Here is a 21,197-nt window from a genome sequence, read left to right as displayed (position 1 = left end):
ATGAATTTTTGGATTGCCTCTTCTATTTCCTTGAAGAATGAGGTTGGAATTTTGATAGGTATTGCATTGAATTTGTAGATAGCCTTGGGAAGTATTGCCATTTTCACGATGTTAATCTTTCCAATCCAGGAGCATGGGAGGCTTTGCCATTTTTTAAGTTCTGTGTTGATTTCCTTTTTCAAGATTTTAAAGTTTTCATCATCCTTCACTTCTTTAGTTAAGTTAATTCCTAGGTATTTTATTTTTTGTGGGGCTATTACAAATGGGGTTGCTTTCCTAATTTCAGCCACACTTTTCTCATTGTTGGCATACAGAAAAGCCATTGATTTTGGGGGGTTAATTTTATAACCTGCTACTTTGCCAAAGTTTTGAATCAGCTTGAGTAATTTGGGAGTGGAGTCTATGGGATTCTTTAAATACAAGATCATGTCATCTGCAAAGAGGGAGAGTTTTATTTCTTCTTTCCCTATTTGGGTCCCCTTTATGTCTGCATCTTGTCTTATTGCTGTAGCTAGGCATTCTAATACTAGATTGAAGAGGAGTGGAGAGAGTGGGCATCCTTGTCTTTTTCCTGAGTTGAGAGGAAATGGCTTTAGTTTTTCACCATTGAGTATAATGCTGGCTGTAGGTTTGTCATATACAGCCTTTATTGTATTGAGGAATGTTCCATGGATTCCTAATTTTTCCAAAACATTCATCATGAAGGGGTGTTGGATCTTGTCGAATGCTTTTTCTGCATCTATTGAGATAACCATGTGGTTCTTATTCTTGCTCCTGTTAATGTGATGAATAATATTAATTGATTTGCGTATATTGAACCAGCTTTGCATCCCTGAAATGAATCCTGTTTGATCGTGGTGTATGATTTTTTGGATGAATTGTTGAAGTCGATTGGCCAAAATTTTGTTGAGAAGTTTTGCATCAATGTTCATCAAAGAAATGGGTCTATAGTTCTCTTTCTGTGATGAGTCCCTGCCTGGTTTTGGGATGAGGGTTATGATGGCTTTATAGAATGTGTTCGGTAGTGAGCTTTCTCTTTCAATTTCATTGAAGAGTTGGTGGAGTATTGGTGTGAGCTCTGCTTTGAAGGCCTTTTAAAATTCCGCTGTAAAACCATGTGGTCCTTGACTTTTCTTAGCTGGGGAGTCTCTTATTGCTGTTTCTATTTTAGTGCTTGATATGGGCCTGTTAAGATAGTTTAACTCATCTTGGTTTAGTTTTGGCATGTCAATATTTGCTAGGAAAAGGTCCATTTCTGTCAAGTTCTCAAACTTATTAGCATAAAGTTTTGAGAAGTATTCCCTAATAATGTTCTGAATCTTGGTTGTTTCCGTGGTGATGTTTCCATTCTCATCTCTGAGTTTATTAATTTGGGTGTGTTCTCTCCTTTTTCTGATAAGGTTTGCTAAGGGTCTGTCAATTTTGTTAATTTTTTCGAAGAACCAACTCTTTGTTTTGTTGATTCTTTCTATAGTTTTTTTGGATTCTAATTCATTTAATTCTGATTTAATTTTGATTATTTCTTTCCATCTAGTGGATTGGGGTTTATCTTGCTGCTCTTTTTCAAGGAGGTTTAGATGTGTCATTAAATTGTTAGTTTCAGATCTCTCCAATTTGTTGATGTAGGAGCTCAGAGCTATAAACTTGCCTCTGAGTACTGCCTTTGCTGTGTCCCAGAGGAGCTGGTAATTTGTGTGTTCATTTTTGTTGAATAGCATGAACATTTGAATTTCCTTTCTAATCTCTTCCATGACCCACTCATGATTCAGCAGTGTGTTGTTCAGCCTCCCTGTGATGCCGGACTTTCTTTGGTGGCTTTTGGTGTTGAGTTCTAATTTTATTCCCTTGTGGTCAGAGAGAATGCAAAGTATAACTTCAATGTTTCTGAATTTAGACAAGTTTGCTTTGTGGCCTAAAATGTGGTCTATTTTAGAAAACGTTCCATGTGCTGCTGAGAGAAACGTGTATTCTGATGCTGCTGGGTGAAATGTTTGGTAGATGTCTGTTAAGTCTAGTTGATCTATGCAGCATGTTTACCCATAGTTTTTGTAGAGCATTTTGGAAACTCTCCTCTAGACTAGTCATTAACTGCTTTGTCCCCAGATTATCTTGGGTGGGAGTTGAGATACCTGGACTTGCCATTTTTCTTGTGTTTCTCTGGTTTGTTCTGCCCATTTGGTATGAAAGCAAAACCAAATGCACACTAGAACACTGTATTAAGACAAGCATCAACCCGAACCCTTTAGTTGCACTGATTGTCTGACCTGTCAAAATGAGCACAGGTACAATCTAGTTCAACAGATACAATCTAGTTTAACAACAGACAACCCTGGATTAATGGACTAAAAATTCCAAAGAAGGAGTCAGTAGTTCAGAAATTAATACCTTTAGGGACAATTGTGGGGAGAAATAAGCTTAGAAGAAAAGGAGAGAGGGAATTTAACCAAGACCTAAATTCAGAGAGACGAAACAGAAGGAAAGGAGGAGAGTGATAAATAAGGAAGAATGGAAAAAATAATTAAAAAGTAAAAAAAAATTTAAAATTATATAAGTATAAAGAAATATTAGTGAGGTGGATATTGTTGGAAGATGGCAGACAAGGAGCTGGTGGCTAAACAAGCTCTTGCATAGAAAGCAGTTTTAGTGTTCCAGTGAACAGTCCTAGGCTATGTGCCTAGCAAATGTGCCATCATAGTATAGAGAATTTGGCCAGGGAGGGAAAATGCAGGCAACTTGGTCAAGGAGACAGATCTGAGCATTTTCCAGTGTCCATGGTGGCGACAGCGGCAAAGGCTGCTGCTGCCACAGCCACAGTATCAACAGAGAGAGACTGAGAAAAAGGCACCAGATGTGGTGTGCGATTGGATTCTACTCACCACCAGCAAGAACTGACAAGGAGCAGAAATCTTCATCCTGCTGATCACAGAACAGGGATGGCCCAGAAACCAATAAGCTTGTGTGATTACCCTCAAGACATCCTCATCCCCTTTCTTGGAGCAGCAGTGGAAAGGTAGCCCCTCTACCACCACCAGAAAAGATCTCCATTTTTTGATACTGACAAAGGCCTGGCAGAGCAGCTAGCTCCTACTCAGGCCTTGGAAGAAAACAATAGGAGCCATTCCACATGTCACAGGAACCTGACCTTACCTGCCGATTCTAGCTCCACAGAGGGGAAAGTCACCTTACTAGGCAGAGAAAGCTCTGTCCCCAGATGAGTGACTTTCTTCATGAGGTAAACAGAGCCAGAGGCTGCCCCTCCCCACTGCAGCCTAGACAGCAAGAGGGGTAAAAGACAAACAATTGAAACTCAGTAAACATAAACCTGGGAATGGCTCCAGGCTGGGCTCTGTGAGTGTCTCAGGAGTTAGCCCCTCATGGAAAAGCTATTGATTGCTGATAGGCCTCAACCCTACCCAGAACCTAGCCTCATCACAGCAACTCCATGCTAGAAAAAACAGCCATCTCCCTCTTTTGTGATACTCAAAGCAGATCTCCCTCCCACTAAACTAACCTGGGAGGAGGGTCACAAAGTCCTGTGTAAGGCACAGCTTTTTTTTCTGCCTGCTCTAAGAAACTTACTTAAGAAACCAATCAAGGCACAAGAAAACCAAACACCACAAACAAGCCAGAGATGCCACCAAGAGACTGGTTATAGACAGAGGGGAGATACAAGATCTCCCCCCGCCAAAAAAAAAAGAACTCTTTTCTCTACCTAAATTTTTTATTTTTAAAAAACGTTTGGTTTTTTTTCTTTCATAATTTTTATTTTAGGTATGTGTGTGTAAGGTTTTTTTTATCCCTTTTAACATTTTAGTCATTTTTGGGGGGTGACTTAATTGCAGTTCTGCTCATCCCCAGATATATATCCGTCATCCTATATTAGACCTTATCTTTTATTGTGTACATACTTAATTCAGAAATTATTACTCATCTCACAACCTCTAAGGCTTAACTTCTTTAATAGTAGTAGTATTTATTTATGCCTATATAATTTTTAAGAATTCCATTTTAAAATTTATTTATTTTTTATTTGTTTCATTTTTCCTTTTCATTTCTCTCCTCTTCTCAACCTATCCTTTTCTTCTCTCAATATTATGTTTTATGCTTACATAATTTTTAGGTGTTTCATTTTTGTAATTTAAATTTTTGGCTTTTCATTTTTTTCTTGCATCTTTATCTCTCTCCTTTCATTCTCTTCTATCCACTTCCTCTTTGAGATTAGGAGTCTGTTAAATTCACTATTTCCTTTTATCTCTCCACATCCCTATAATCCTATTTTCCCCCACAGTTCTCCCTAAACCTAATAATTTCTGGTCTTCTAAATCCCTCTTTGATGTACTTAGCCCATTAATCCATAGTTGTTTGATGTTGAATAGATTGTATCTGTTGAACTAGATTGTATCTGCAACTATTTTGATTGTGCAACTACAGGATTCTAGTTGATGCTTCCCTTAAAATAGTGTTCTTGCATGAAATTGGTGTTAATTTCATACTAAATGGGCAGAACAAGCCATGAAACACAAGAAAAATGACAAATCCAGGTACCTCAACTCCCACTCATGATAATCAGCTGACAGAACTGTAAATGAATAATCCAGAGGAGAGTTCCCAAAAAGCTCTAAAAACACTACTGGTAAACATGGTGAATGAAAAGATTGAAAGCCTGCAAAAGAATCAGTGTGAGCATGATAAGGAGTGAGAAGAGGCTAAAAAAAGAATACAGAAACTAGCAAACATGATGAGGCTGACTAAAATTTATACAAGAATCTCGTGAGCATGAGGAATCTAATCTAAGATTAATATAGGAATTGCATGAGCAGGCTGAGACAAAGAATAATATAGGACTTGCGCGAACATGGTGAGAACAGTAAAAGAAAAACACAGGAATTGCGTGAGCATGAGCATGAGGAAGCTAATCAGAAATTAATACAGGCATTGGGTGAGTGGGATGAGAATAGCCAAAGATCAATAGAGGTATTCCTGGAATCCATAAATAGACAGTTGAAGGAATCCAGAGGGACGACAAAGAGAATGCTGAATGGAGCACATCAGAAGAAAAGGGGGTCCAATGAAACCATAACAAATCACCTAAGTGATTTGAGAATAACCACTGAACACCAAATTACAGAAGAAAAAAAGTCCATACAAGATCTAAAACAAAGCTCCAACAAAGAATTTGAAGCCCCAAAAGCCGACCAATTAGAAGGGAAGGAAATAAAAAAAAAAACCAACAACAACAAAGTAGAAAATCTTGACAGTAGGTTAGACCATGCAGAAAATCAAAACTCTGGTATTGAAGACAGCCTAGACATTATAAAGAACATACAACTATCCAAGACAAATCCAAGAAATATGATAGATTTATTCAAAACTTAGCAGACACCATCAGAAGGTCTAATCTGAGGATAATGGGAGCACCTAGGGGCAGATGTTAATGGTCAAGAAACTTATTTAACAGGATCCTAGCAGTGAACTTCCCAAACATGCAAAAAGATAGGCCTATTCAGATACAAGAAGCTTTTCAAACACCAATTAGACCAGACCAGACCAGAACATACCACCATCATATTATAATCTGCACAGGATCAATTCAGACCAAGGAAAGCATCCTTGAAGCCGTCAAGGAGAAAAGATCAATCACCCATAAAGGGAAACCAATTAGAATACCTCCGATATCTCAGCATAGACAATTAAAGCAAGAAGAGCCTGGAATGATGTATGTCATGACCTAAAGACAACAATTATCAACCAAGAACACTGTACCCAGCTAAACTCTCCTTCATGAAGAAAGGTCACATAAAAACCTTCCATAGTAAAGAAAAACTGAAACAATGTATCTCCACCAAACCAGCCCTAGAAAAGGTACTTAAAGATGTCCTACACATAGAAAACCAACAAGAGCACAATAAAGGGCAAGAAACCGCACCCAAACTGAATATCCAATAACCATAGGAAGAACCCAGTTGTCACAGCCCCCCAAGAAGGTAGATAACATGGCAGGAATGACCAAACACCTCTGAGTCCTAACTCTCAACATTAATGCACTTAACTCTCCAATTAAGTGACATAGACTATCTACAAAGCAAGATCCTTCTATCTGCTGCTTACAAGAGACACACCTTGCCCATAAAAACAAATATATTCTAAAAGAAAAAGGCTGGAATAAAATCTACCAAGCAAACTGTCCCCATAAAAAAGCGGGAGTTACAATCCTAATATCAGATAAGATAGACTTCAAATTAAAATTGAAAAGAGTTAAAGAGGGTGGCTGCATACTAATTAAGGGATATCTCCTTCAGGAGTATATTACATTTCAAAGTATTCACCAAACAACGGAGCACCCAAGAAACAGTACTTTCCCTCAAATCTCACATAGACCAAAAGACATTAATTGTTGGGGACTTTAAAACACCAATATCCCCACTGGATAGATCAACTCAGCATAAACTCAACAGAGAAACCACAGATCTAAGCAACTACATAGATCAACTAGATTTAATAGACATATACCAAATATTCCACTCAGCAGCATCAGAATACACGTTTTCCTCAGCAGCACATGGAACATTTTCGAAAATAGACCACATTTTAGGTCACAAAGCAAACATCCAAATTCAGAAACACTGAATTTCTGCCCTGAATTCACTCAGACCACAAGGTAATAAAATTAGAATTCAATACCAAAAGCCACCAAAGAAAGTCCTATAACACATGGAGTCTAAAGAACACACTGTTGAATCACTAGTGGGTCATGGAAAAGATTAGGAAGGAAATTCAAATGTTCATGATATTCAACAAAAATGAACACACAAAATACCAGCTCCTCTGGGACACAGCAAAGGCAATACTCAGAGGCAAGTTTATAGCTCTGAGTTCTTCCATCAACAAATTGGAGAGATCTGAAACCAACAATTTAATGAGACATCTGAACCTCCTTGAAAAGAGCAGCAAGATAAACCCCAATTGAGTAGACAGAAAGAAATCATTAAAATTAAATCAGAATTAAACGAATTAGAATCCACAAAAACCATAGAAAGAATCAACAAAACAAAGAGTTGGTTCTTCGAAAAAATTGATTGACAGAACCTTGGGCAAATCTTATCAGAAAAAGAAGAGAACACACCCAAATAAGCAAACTCAGAAATGAGAATGGAAATATCACCACAGAAACAACCAAGATTCAGAAGACTATAAGGAAATACTTCTCAAATCTTTATGCTAATAAGTTTGGGAATCTGGAAGAAATGGATGATTTACTAGCAAATATCGACATGCAGAAACTAAATCAAGATGATTTAAACCAGCTTAACAGACCCATATCAAGCATCAAAATCAAAACAGCAATAAGAGACCTCCCATCTAAGAAAAGCCCAGGACCAGATGGATTTACAGCGCAATTCTATAAGGCCTTCAAAGCAGAACTCACACCAATACTCCTCCAACTCTTCAATGAAATTGAAAGAGGTTTACTACTGAACTCTTTGTATGAAGCCTTCAAAACCCTCATCCCAAAACCAGGCAGGGACTCATCAAAGAAAGAGAACTATAGACCCATTTCTTTGATGAACATTGATGCAAAACTTCTCAACAAAATTTTGGCCAATCGACTTCAACAACTCATCAAAAAAAATCATACACCACGATCAAACAGGATTCATTTCAGGGATGCAAAGCTGCTTCAATATACACAAATCTATTAATATAATTCATCACACCAACAGGAGCAAAGATAAGAACCACATGGTTATCTCAATAGATGAAGAAAAATCATTGGACAAGATCCAACACCCCTTTATGATGAAGGCTCTGGAAAACTAGGAATCCATGGAACATTCCTCAATATAATAAATGCTGTATATGACAAACTTTCAGCCAGTATTATACTTAATGGTGGAAAACTAAAGCCATTTCCTCTAAGCTTAGGAACGAGACAAGGATGTCCACTCTCTCCACTTCTCTTCAATTTAGTATTAGAATGCCTAGCTAAAGTATTAAGACAAGATGGAAAAATAAAGGGGATGCAAAAAGGGAAAGAGGAAGTAAAACTCTCCCTGTTTGCAGATGACATGATCTTGTATTTAAAGAATCCAATGGACTCTACTCCCAAATTACTGGAGCTGATTCGAAAGTTTGGCAGAGTAGGAGGATATAAAATTAACCCTCAAATGCCAGTGTCTTTTCTGTATACCAACAATGAAAAGAGCACGGGGGAAATCTGGAAAGCAACTCCTTTTGTACTTGACCCACAAAAAATAAAATACCTAGGAATTAACTAAAAAAGTGAAAGACCTCTACAATTAAAACTTTAAAAACCTGAAAAACGAAGTCAAAGCATAACTTAAGAAGTTGATAAACCTCCCATGATCCTGGATTGGAAGGATCAAAATCATGAAAATGGGAATACTTCCCAAGGCTATCTACAAATTCAATGCTATACCTATCAATATCCCAACCTCATTCTTTAATGAAATAGAAGTAATCCAAAAATTTATATGGAACAATAAAAGGCCCCGAATAGCAAAAAATGATCCTCACCAGAAAGAATAGTGCTGGAAGAATATTAATACCAAATTTCAAACTCTACTATAAAGCCATAGCAATCAAAACAGTGTGGTAGTCACAAGAAGAGACTTGGGAACCAATGGAATAGAATTGAAAACGCAGAAATGAACCCACAGACCTATAGCCACCTAATCTTCGATAAAGGAGCTAAACAAATAGAATGGAAGAAAGACAGACTCTTCAGTAAATGGTGCTGGCAAAATTGGTTAACTACCTGTAGAAATCTAAAGCTAAATCCTTATATAGCTCCCTGCACAAGAATCAACTCCAAATGGATCAAAGACCTCAAAGTAAAAGCAGACACCCTGAAAACATTACAGGATGGAATAGGAGAAACCCTAGGTCTCCTTGGCACAGGCTGAAATTTTCTTAATAGAGACCCAGAAACACAACAAATCAAAGAAAGGTTGGACAAATGGGATTGCATGAAACTGCAGAGCTTCTGCGTGGCAAAGGACATAGCTAGCAAGATCAATATAAAGCCCATGGATTGGGCAAATATTTTCATTAGCCATACATCAGATAAGGGTCTCATGTCTAAAATATACTTGGAACTCAAACAATTAAATCCCCTAACAACAAATCCTCAAAGAAACAACTGCCTGATAAATAAGTGGACTAACGTCTTAAAGAGAAACTTCTCTGAAGAGGAAATAAGAATGGCCATTAGACATATGAAGAAATGCTCAAGCTCTCTAGCCATAAAAGAAATGCCAAGCAAAACAACATTGATATTCCACCTCACCCCAGTTAGAATAGCCACAATCAATAAATCTAATAACAACAGATGCTGGAGGAGATGTGGCCAGAAGGGAACCCTACTGCATTGTTGGTGAGAGTGTAAACTTGTTTGGAAAGCAGTATGGACGTTCCTCAAAAGACTTCCCATAGAGGTCCCCTATGACCCAGCAATGCCACTTTTGAGCATTTACCCAAATGATCGCAAACAAGACCATACTAAATCTACCAGCACAACTATGTTTATTGAAGCATTATTGACCATAGGTAAGATTTGGAACCAACCCAGATGCCCCTCATATATATATATATATATATATATAGCAATTTTATGCCTCCATCAGAAAGAATGACATTGCCTAATTTATTAGGAAATGGAAAGACTTGGAAAAAATTATATTAAGTGAAGTAAGCCAGGCCCAAAGAAACATGGGTCCCATGGTTTCCCTTATTTGCAATACCTAGTATATGTCTGGGATAAGCAGAAAAGGTCAAAAGCTATGTACATATGATCAGATAAGATGATAAGTGAAATGAACCCCAAGATAGGGACACAAGTGGTGTTTTTCTTGCTTGCTATTGATTCTAACGTATTTATAATGTACCATGTGAATTTTTTTCTTTGTATGTCCCCCCTCCCCCCATGGTATTTTCCCTGTTTTCACTTTATTTGATGTGGGTGCCCTGCATCTTATACATACACTTTTCTAATTTGGGGAGAGGAAGGGAAGAAACAAAATGCTTAAGTAGGGATACAGGTTGACCCATTGTAACAATGAGATGCACAAGACACTATGTTGAAAAATGAACTTTAGAATTATGGTGGGGGTAGTGGGGGGAGTGTAGTTGTGAAATTGAGAGGGAAGGGATGGTAGGGGAAAAACAAAGGAGGAAGTAACAAGGCTTGATAGGAAATGTACTCATTACCTTGGTCATGTAACTGTAACACCTCTGTACAATATTTTTACAATAAAAAACTTTTTAAAAAAGAAAAAAGCATTACAAGGGAAGGAGGAGAGAGATAAAGAATAAAGGAAAAATGAAAAAAGAAAAATTTAAAAATGAACAACTTAAAAGTATGTAAGTATATAGATATAACACTACTATTAAAGGAGTTAAGGCTGAGAGTTTGTGAGTTGAGTAATCAATTTCTGAATTAAGTATGCACATAGTGAAGGATAAGGTCTAATGAGATGAGCAGGACAGCAATTAATAACCCCCAAAAATGACCAAAAGGGAAAAGAGTAAAAAGAGTTTAAACACACCCACACAACTAAAATAAAAGTGAAAAAAACATTTTTTTGAAAAACATTTAAAAATTAGGTAGAAAAAGAGTTCTTCGATTTTTTTAGGGGGAGGGAGATTTTATGTCTCCCCTGTCTCCATAACCAGTCTCTTGGTAGAGTCTCTGGTTTGCTTGTGGTGTTTGGTTTTACTGTGGCTTGATTGGTTTCTTAAGTCAGTTTGTTTGAGCAGGCAGAAAGAAGCTCTGCCTTACCCTGAACTTTATGACCCTCCTCCCAGGCTAGTTCATTAGGAGGGAGATCTGCTCTGAGTATCACAAAAGAATGAGATGGCTGTTTCCTCTAGCTTGAAGTTGCTGTGATGGGCTAGATTGTAGGTAGGGTTGAGACCTGTCAGAAATCAGTAGCTTTACCCACAGGGCTAGCTCCTGAGACACTAAGATAGCTCAGCCTGGAGCCATTCTCAGGTTTTATATTTACTGAGTTTCAATTTTTTTCTTTTACCCCTCCAGTAACTTGGTCTGTTGCCTATGCTGCAGTGTGGTCGGGCAGCCTCTGGCTCTGTTTAAGTCACTCCTCCATAGACAGAGACTACTCTGCCTGGGAAGAGCAACTTTCCCATGGGTGGAGCTGATCCAGGCAGGTCAGGTTCCTGTGACCTTTTGAATGGCTCCTATTGTCTTCTTCCAAGGCCTAAGTTGCATGCTAGCTGCTCTGGCTGGGTCTTTGTCAGTATCAAAGATGGAGTTCTTCTCTGGTGATGGGGGTTGGCTACCTTCCACTGCTGCTCCATAAGGAGTGAGGATGTCTTGGGGTACTCATGCCTATCCCTTGGTTTCCAGGCTATCCACAGTCTGCAACTGTCTGTGGTCAGCAGGATGAAGATTCCTGGTCCTTGTCAGTTCTTGCTGGCGGTGTAGAATCCGCTCCCACACTGCGTCTTGCACCTTTGTCGCGGGCTCTTCTCTGTTGATATGGCGGTCGCCACTGCCATCACTGCCATGGCCACAGGCAAGTGCTGAAATGTCTCCTGGATTTTTCCTCTCTGGCCAAACTCTCCATGTTATGATGACACACTTGGTGTGACTCTCTAGCCTAGGAGTTTTCACTGGAACACTAAAACTGCTTTCTATGTGAGAGCTTGATTAGCCCCCAGCTTCTCCTCTGCCATCTTCCTCTGGAATCAGTATTGGGGTTTGATTCAGTTTATCACCTTAGCTTAGCTTGGCCCAACTTCAGGCACCTCCTCATCAATGTTTATTATTCATTTATTTATTCATTTATTTCTCTCAATTAAATATTATTTTTCATAATTTATTATAAAGGAAAGGCTAGCCTCAGATTTGCTTGTCCAATCATGATGTCCTTCCTCATACTTATGAATATTTATTGAATTATAGAAAAGAAGTTTAACTCAGAGATTTACCTTAGTATGCAAGTCTTATCTCTGGCCCCAGGGAAATATATGTTCATTTATTTATTCATTTATCAGTTTTTCCATTATTTATGCATTTAATGCGGTTTAACAATGGATCTCACATTATGTTTACCAGGCTTCTCCTCAAACTTCTTTCAGAAAATTTTATTTTTATTTAATTAGCTAATTAATTTATGATATTTTGGTTTAACTTCAGTAGTCACATAAAGTTCTCCAGGTCCTCCTCAAGCCACCCATCAATTTTATTTATTTGTTAATCTCTATATTGAGAATTAATTAATATTTCTCCTCATGTGGGTAATTTCCTAAGTTTTTACTGTCCACTGCTGAATTTCTTTTTTGCCAGTCCTGTGGCTTTGACTTTGGGACTGGGAACTGTCCCTGAGCGTCTTTTGCTCAAGGCTAGCACTCTACCACTTGAGTCCCAGTGCCACTTTTGGCTTTTTGTGTTTATATGGTACTGAGGAATCAAACCCAGGGCTTCATGCATGCAAGGCAAGCACTCTACCACTAATCCAGATTCCCAGTACTAAATTTCTTATTTATATTACTAAATTTCAATAGAGTTAGAAAGTAAGGACAGTTTTGTGAGAGAGGGAGGTTACGTGAAAGCATTTATCACGAAATAGAGAGGAGACTAGGAAGGATGAGATATATGGAACAGGAGGGTACATAAGCACCACCAAATATGAGGGAAAGCTAAAATATTGTTTTTTTAATTTTTATTTATTTTTATTGTGAAAATACTGTACAGAGGGGTTACAATTACATGGGCAAGATAATGAGTACATTTCTTATCAAGCATTGTAGCCTCCTCCTTTGTTTCCCCTTCCCATCCCTTCCCAGCCTCCCCCCGCCCCCTCACCCAGTCCTCCCCCCCTAAAATATTGTTGAATACAGCCATCATATGTTCAGTGAGGCAAGATTATCAGGCAGTTTGTGAGACTCTGTTTACTAAATGCCAGGGTTGATCAGCCTGCACTATGCTCACGTCCCTTCGGAGTTCCTATTCTCTTTTCTTACCCATGGTCTTTATTCTTCCATGGTGATAAGAGTTGTGAGCCACTGGAACCCAGATTCCCACTTGGTATTTGTAATCACCACAGCAGAGCTGCAAAATGACTGAGTAGGCAGGTAAGTTTGCAGGCCTGGCTCTCCCTAACCATAGAAGCCAAGGCAATGGGTGCAAAGAGCTGCTATGAGCGCTGTGAAGTTGTGGCAGTTCCCTTGATCTGATGACCTTCTTAGATCCTAACAATCAGCTATTCACCATTGCAGCTGCCATGACAATGAGTTGTTTCCAGGCACCCAGGCAGTGGTGGGAGCAGGGAGGAAAATCTTCCAGGAAGGTGAACTGCAAGGGAGGGAGGGGCATTGAACTCCATGGGTCCAAGTGGGAGAGTCATGGATAGGTAATAAGTGTAGGGATTTCTTTTGTCTATAAGAAGTCAGCCCAGTGTGGGCGTGACCTGGTGCCAAGCTCCTGAGGAAGGCCAGCAGATATCATTGTGATAAACTGTGACATACATTGAGTTGCATCAAGGGAAGTCACAACACGTTCAAATACAAGTGCACCTGAATATATCACTTGGAGGTGCCAAGCCTTATCCACAGCTTTGTCCAATCTGGGCAACCTGAGATGGTGTGACACAGCAGAAATAATGCATGTGTGTAAGGCCATGCCTCCATGGGCACCTGGGGACCAGGTGGTAGCCTATGTGGCAGTCTTATTTTATGTGTTGCTTTGTGAGTAGCTGTGTGCCTGAGTGACATTGGGTGTGGCGTGGTGTGGTGTGGTGGTGGTGGTGGTGGTGGTGGTGGTGGTGTGTGTGTGTGTGTGTGTGTGTTTGCCCATCTAGGTCCTGGGATTCCAGTCAGGTCGTGAACACTGTTAAAGATTTATTTACTCAAGGCCTTCTCTTAATACTTGATCTCCAGTACCACAACATTACTCCCAGCATCACAAGTGGCCTTAGATGATGGTGGTATTGATTACAGTAAAGATGATGATATGAACATGATTGTCAGTGTTAGTATGCTTAATTGAAGATAACATTCTTGGCAATGTTCTTGCCTGGGCTATAAGACTTCAGCCTCTGGAGTCTTTAGGATGAGAGTACTAAGCTACTGAAGTCCAGTTTCCCAGGTGGTATTAGTAATCAGTGCTGCAAAACAGCAAACTGACAGAATAGGTAGGTGAAGTTTTAGGCCTGGCTTACCCTGGCCATAGAGGCTAAGGCAATGGGTGAAATTAGGAGCTGTGAGCCAAGTCATTTTGTGATGATTCCCATGATCCAGTGACCTGCTTAGGTTCTAACCATCAGCTGATCACCATGACAACTTATATGATAGTAAGTGTACCTGGCACCTGGGCAAGGGTGGGGAGCAGGGAGGAAAATCTTCACGGAAGGTGAAATATGTGGGAGGGTGAAGCTTTGAACTCCTTGGGTGGGAGAATCAGAGACAGGGAATGGGTGTAGGGATTTTATTTGCCCAAAGGTGTTCCTTCACAGCATGTTCTTGACCTGGCAGAGTTCCTCAGGAAGGCTGGTGGCTAATGTGGTGACCTGTGACCTGTCTTTTTTTGTGTGTGTCAGTCTGGGCTTGGGCACTGTCCCTGCACTCTTCAGCTCAAGGCGAGCTCTTACTGCTTGAGCCACAGCACCACTTCCATGTTCTAGTGGTTTATTGGAGATAAGAGTCTCATGGACTTTTCCTGCCTGGGCTGGCTTTGAACTGCGATTCTCAGATCTCCTGAGTAGCTAGGATTACAGGTGTTAGCCACCGGTGCCTGGCTTGTGACCTGTCTTGTGGTGCATTGTGGGAAGTCCTAGCCTGTTGGAATTCAGGTGCACCTTCAAGTGCCACTGTAGAGTTCCAAGTCCCACCCCCAGTGTCATCCCATCAGGGCAACCAAAGGGGGTTTATCACAGCAGGAATAGTACATGCCCACTGGGTCTCAACTCCAAAGGCACCCTGTACCCATGTGGGAGCCTGTGTGGAAGTCTGTATCTGTGTGTTGCTTTGTGAATGTTGGTGTACCAGAGAGACACTGGGTGTGGTAAGACTGTGATGTGTGTGTGTGAGCATGTGTATGCCCTTCTAGGTCTTGGGATTCCAATGAAGTCATGCACACTGTCCTTAATCTTTAGTTGCTAAAGGCAACATATTCACATTTGGGCTACAGTTCCATAACTTTATAAATGGGTGATTCATTATTATCTGTTATCATACTGGGGACTACAATTAGAACACCTGCCAAATAAGTGGGGGAAAATGGAGCTTGTCCATGTAAAGCAGGCCCTGTGCACTTCAAAACAAAATGGACATCACAGCAACCAGAATAAATATACCATCAATTCCTCACATAATCCCAGGCACTCTTGTGTGAGCCTATGTGGGAGTCTGTGTACGTGTTGGAATATGCATGTGGGTGTGTGGGAATGACAGTAGGAGAGATTAGTGTTTGTGGGTGTGAATTTGACTCTCATTTCTAGGGCTCCAATCAGGTCGTGTATGCTCTTTTTTAAGTTTATTCCCTCAAGGCCTGCACTTATGACTTGAGTCCAGCACCACAAATGGTTTTAGATGATGGCAGGGATGATGATAGTGAACATGAGAATGAGGAACGTGATTGTGGGTGTTAGTGTGCTTAATCAGAGATAATTCTCAGGGATTTTCCTGCCTTGTGTGGAAGACTTCAGAATCTGGACTCTTTTGGATGAGAGTTGTGTACTACTGGAACCAGGCTTCCCAATTGGTATTAGTAATCAGTACTGTAGAACCACAAAATGACAGAGTAGTCGAGTAAATTTGCAGTCCTGGCTCCCCTGGCCATAGTGGCCAAGGCAATGGGCAAAAGAAGGAGCTGTAAGTGGAGTCAAGTTGGGGCATTTCACCTGATCCAGTGACCTGCTTAGGTCCTAACCATCAGCTAGTCATCATGATAACTGTTATGACAGAGGGTGGTTGCCAAACATCCAGGCCGGGAAGGCAGGTAGGGAAGAGAAGCTTTTGAGAAGGTAAAAGGCAGGGGAGTGTGGGGCTTTGAACTCAACAGCTTTGGGTGGGAGATTCAGGGACAGGCAATGGGTGTATGGCTTTTTCTTGCCCTTAAGAAATCTGCCTTAGTACAGGTATGAGCTGATGCAGAGCTCCTGAGGAAGGATGGTGGCTATCTTTGTGGAGTCCTCTGACTTACAATGTGGTGTATCATGGGAAGCCATGGCCCTTTTGAATTAGGCACATCTGTATGCATCACTGTGGAGCACCAAGCCACATTCTCAGTGTGGCTACATCCAAGCAAACAGAAGGTGGCATAGCCTGTGGTGAGAGAATGTTTGTGTGTGTGTGTGTGTGTGTGTGTGTGTGTGTGTGTGTGTGTGTGTGTGTGTGTGTGTGTGTGTTCCTGCATCCATCTGTGTTTTGGAACCAGTCAGGTCATGGACACTGTCCTTAAGGTTTATTTGTTCAAGGCCAACTCTTAGCACTTACAGTCAGCTGTTCACTATGACAGTTGTTTTGACAGTGAGAATGGTTATCAGGCACCAGGGCAGGGGTGGGGACTGGGAGGAGATGCTTACTGGAAAGCAAACTTCGGTGGAAGGTGGGAATTTGAACTCGACAGGTAGGAGGAGTAGAAGAGTCCACTACAGGAAATAAATGTGAGGATTTTAATTACCTGGAGCTGATTTCCGGAGGAAGGCCAGCAGCTAAAGATGTGGTGACCTGTGATGTGCCTCAGGTCCTGATCCATCACGGGAAGGTGTGGCTCATTGGAATGCTGCTGTATCTGCACATGTAACTACCAAGTGCCAGCCTCATCCCCACCTTTGTCCAATTGGGGAAAACTGAGCAGGCATGGCACAGCAAGAATAGCACATGCACACTCGATTACAATTCCACAGGCACCCAGGAATGATTTGGGAGCATGTGTGGGAGTCTGAATTTATGTGCAATTTTGTGAATATTCATGTTCTGGAGTTATGGGGGGGTATAGTGAAAGAGAGACAGAGAGAGAGATATACAGACGGACAGAGAGAAAGCACCCCTGTGGGTCCTGAGATTCCAATCAGGTCATAGACAAGGCCAGCTGTTAGCACTTGAGCCCCAGTTCCACAATTTTACTAATGGGGATTCTTTATTTATTTATTCCTCTTTAAAAAAATTTTATTGTGAAAATACCATACACATGGGTTACAATTACATGAGCAAGGTGATGAGTACATTTCTTATCAAACATTGTTGCCTCCTCCTTTGTTTCTCCTTACCATCCCTTCCCATCTTCTCCCTCTGCACCCCCCAATGCCAAAGTTGTAAATTCATTTTTCAATATAATGTCTTGTACATCTCATTGTTGCAATGGGTCCACCTGTATCCCTATTTAAACAATTTGTTTTTTCTCTTCCCCTCCACAAATTATACCAACATCAAATACAGTGAAAACAGGAGTTAATCCGTGGGGGAGGGACATACAATTGCTATGGGGTTTGGTTCAGTTTCTCATCTTAGTTTTGCCTGATTCAACCTCAGGAATGTCCTCATTAGTGATTACTACTCATTAGTTATTCCATCAACTACGTATTTATTTATTGTAACGTATTTTACCTGGAGGGCTAGCCCAGATTTGTTAGTTGAATCATGATGTTGTTCCTCATAATATTAAAAATTTATTTAATGATGGTAAAGAAATTTACATCCGAGATTCACCTCAGGATCCAAGTCTAATCTTGCCTCAGGGAAATGTTTGTATATTTATTTATTTATTCTATTTCTTTATGTATGCATTCAATGTGGTTTAACAATGGATCGCACATCAGGCTTGTCAGGTTTCTACACAAACTTCTTACAGAAAAACCAATTATTAAATTGTCTAATAAATTTATTTTGATTTAACATGAGTTTTTACCTAAATCTCCCCAGGTCCTGCTCAGGCCAAAATTAGAAACAAATTTATTAATTTGTTAATTTCCATACTGGAAATTTATTTGGATATCTCATCATGTTCATAATTTCTTGTGTTTTAGCTACCCATCAGCAAAATTTATTATTTATAGTGCTAAAGTTTAAATAGAGGGAGGAAGTGAAGAAAGAAGGTGTGTAAAGAAGGAAGGTAACTTGAAAGCACATACCAGGAAAAAGTAGAGGAGGCAAGGAAGTTGAGGATATATCGTGTAGCAGGGGCAACCTGGCATCACAGAGAATGAGGGAAAACTAAACTGTTCTTGAACATAGCCATTCTGAGTTCAGTGAGGTGAGCTTACCAGCCAATTTGTGAACCTAGGTTACTGAAAACCAGGCTGAGTTGTAGGCACTAAGACCATTTCCCTCAGAGGTCCTGTTCTCTTTTCTTACCCCTCATCTTTATTCCTCCCAGTGTGTTTTGTCAGACAGTGCACTTTGTGAGCATTGCACAAGGGGGAAAAGGTCATTGAGGACAACAGTTGGGACACAACCAAAAAGTAATGGAAAGAAACATGAGATTTGGCTGCCTAGACCAGGCATAGTACACGCTAAACAAGGTGGACATCACAGCAACCAGAATGGATGTCTCAGAAAATTCCTCTCACACTTAGAAAATGGGAAAAACTCCCATGCTCCTGGATTGGAAAGAACAACATTGTGAAAATGGCAATACTTCCCAAGGCTATCTACAAATTCAATGCGATACCTATCAAAATTCCAACCTCATTCTTCAAGGAAATAGAAGAGGCAATCCAAAAATTCATATGGAACAATAAAAGACCCCGAATAGCAAAAACGCTCCTCAACGGAAAGAACACTGCTGGAGGAATATCAATACCAAATTTCAAACTCTACTATAAAGCCATAGTAATCACAACAGCTTGGTACTGACACAAGAACAGACCTCAGGACCAATGGAATAGAACCGAAAACCCAGAAATGAACCTACAGACCTATAGCCATCTAATCTTTGATAAAGGAGCTAAACAAATAGAATGGAAGAAAGACAGGGTCTTCAGTAAATGGTGCTGGCAAAATTGGTTAACTACTTGTAGAAAAATAAAGCTAGATCCTTATATATCACCCTGCACCAGAATCAACTCTTAAATGGGTCAAAGATCTCGGAGTCAAAGCAGACACTCTGAAAACATTACAGGATGGAATAAGAGAAACCCTAGATCTCCTTGGCGCAAGCCGAAATTTTCTTAATAGAGACCCAGAAACACAACAAATCAAAGAAAGGTTGGACAAATGGGATTGCATGAAGTTGCAAAGCTTCTGCATGGCAAAGGACATAGCTAGCAAGATCAATAAAAAGCTTACGGATTGGGAGAAGATCTTCACTAGCTATACAACGGACAAGAGTCTCATATCTAAACTATACTTGGAACTCAAAAAATTAAATCCCCCAACAACAAATCCTCAAAGAAACAACTGCCCAATAAATAAGTGGGCTAAAGACTTAAAGAGAAACTTCTCTGAAGAAGAAAGAAGGATAGCCAATAGACACATGAAGAAATGCTCAGCCTCCCTAGCCATCAAAGAAATGCAAATCAAAACAACATTGAGATACCACCTCACCCCAGTTAGAATGGCTATCATCAAGAACTCTAATAGCAACAGATGCTGGAGGGGATGTGGACAGAAGGGAACCCTACTGCATTGTTGGTGGGAGTGTAAACTTGTTCAACCACTTTGGAAAGCAGTATGAAGGTTCCTCAAAAGACTCCATTTTTAGAGCTCCCCTATGACCCAGCAGTCCCATTTTTGGGCATTTACCCAAATGTTTACAAACAAGACCACACTAAAGCTACCAGCACAACTATGTTTATTGCAGCATTATTTACCATAGCTAAGATATGGAACCAACCCAGATGCCCCTCAGTAGATGAATGGATCAAGAAAATGTGGTATATATACAATGGAATTCTATGCCTCCATCAGAAAGAATGACATTGCCCCATTTGTTAGGAAATGGAAAGACTTGGAAAAAATTATGTTAAGTGAAGTAAGCCAGACCCAAAGAAACATAGGTCCCATGGTTTCCCTTATTTGCAATATCTAGTATATGTATGAATCAAGCAGAAAATGTCAGATAAGGTGAAATTAGGAAAATGAACCCTAAGATATGTATTTAAATGTTTTTTCTTTCATGCATTTGTTTCTAACGCATTTATAAGATTATTTCTTTGTTGCTTTGTATGTCCCTCCCCCACAGTATAACCCCTGCTTTCACTGTATTTGATGTCGGTATAATTTGTGGAGGGGAAGGGGAAAAACAAGTCATTTAAATAAGGATACAAGTGGACCCGTTGCAACAATGAGAAGAACAAGTTGTCATGTCGAAAACGAACTTTACAACTTTGGTGGGGGGTGGGCAGGATTGGGCGGGGGGTTGGGGGGAGGCTGGGAAGGGATGGGAAGGGTAAACAAAGGAGGAGGCTACAATGCTTGATAAGAAATGTCTTCATTATCTTGCCCATGTAATTATAACCCCCTGTACAGTATTTTCACAATAAAAAAAATAAAAAAGTAAAAGAAAATTCCTCTCACAACTCCAGCCACTCTTGTGTGCCTGTGTGGGAGTCTGTGTATATGTGTTGGGTTGTGTATGTAGGTGTCGAGTGACGTGATTGTGTGTGTGTGTGTGTGTGTGTGTGTGTGTGTGTGTGTGTGTGTGTGTAACTCTCAAGGACTGTTCTGCCTGTACTGTAAGACTTCAGCCTCCTCAGTCTTTAAGATCAAAGTCATGAGACACTGGAGCTCAGCTTCCCAGCTGGTATTCATAATCCATACTGCAAAGGCCCAAAAATGACCGAGTGGTCGAGTAGTCGGGTAAGGTTACAGGGCTCATTCCCCCTGGCCATACAGCATAAGGCAATGGGTGAGAGAAGGAGCTACGAGCACCTGAGCACCATCAAGTGATGGCAGTTCCCCTGATGTGATGAAACGCTTACCACCAACCATCAGCTGGTCATCATGACAGCTGTTTTTGACAGTGAGAGTGGTTTCCAGGTATCCAGGCAGGGATGAGGAACAGGGAGGAGATGCTTCTAGGAAAGTAAATTGTGGCAGAAGGCAGGGTTGTAAATTCAACTGATTGAATAGGAGAGACAGTGACAGGAAGTGGGTGTAGGGATTTTATTTGCATATAAGAGGCTTCCAACAGTATGGTGGCGCCTGGCTCAGAACTCCTGAGGAAGGCTGGAGGGTATTGACATGGTCTTTAGAGCCAAAAGACTTTTAGCCTT

This window comes from Dipodomys merriami, unplaced genomic scaffold (assembly GCF_024711535.1).
Source record: "Dipodomys merriami isolate MVZ:Mamm:240054 unplaced genomic scaffold, mDipMer1.0.p SCAF_3, whole genome shotgun sequence".
Taxonomy (NCBI): domain Eukaryota; kingdom Metazoa; phylum Chordata; class Mammalia; order Rodentia; family Heteromyidae; genus Dipodomys; species Dipodomys merriami.
The sequence above is the reverse complement of the archived record's forward strand: the minus strand, read 5'-3'. Positions refer to the sequence as shown.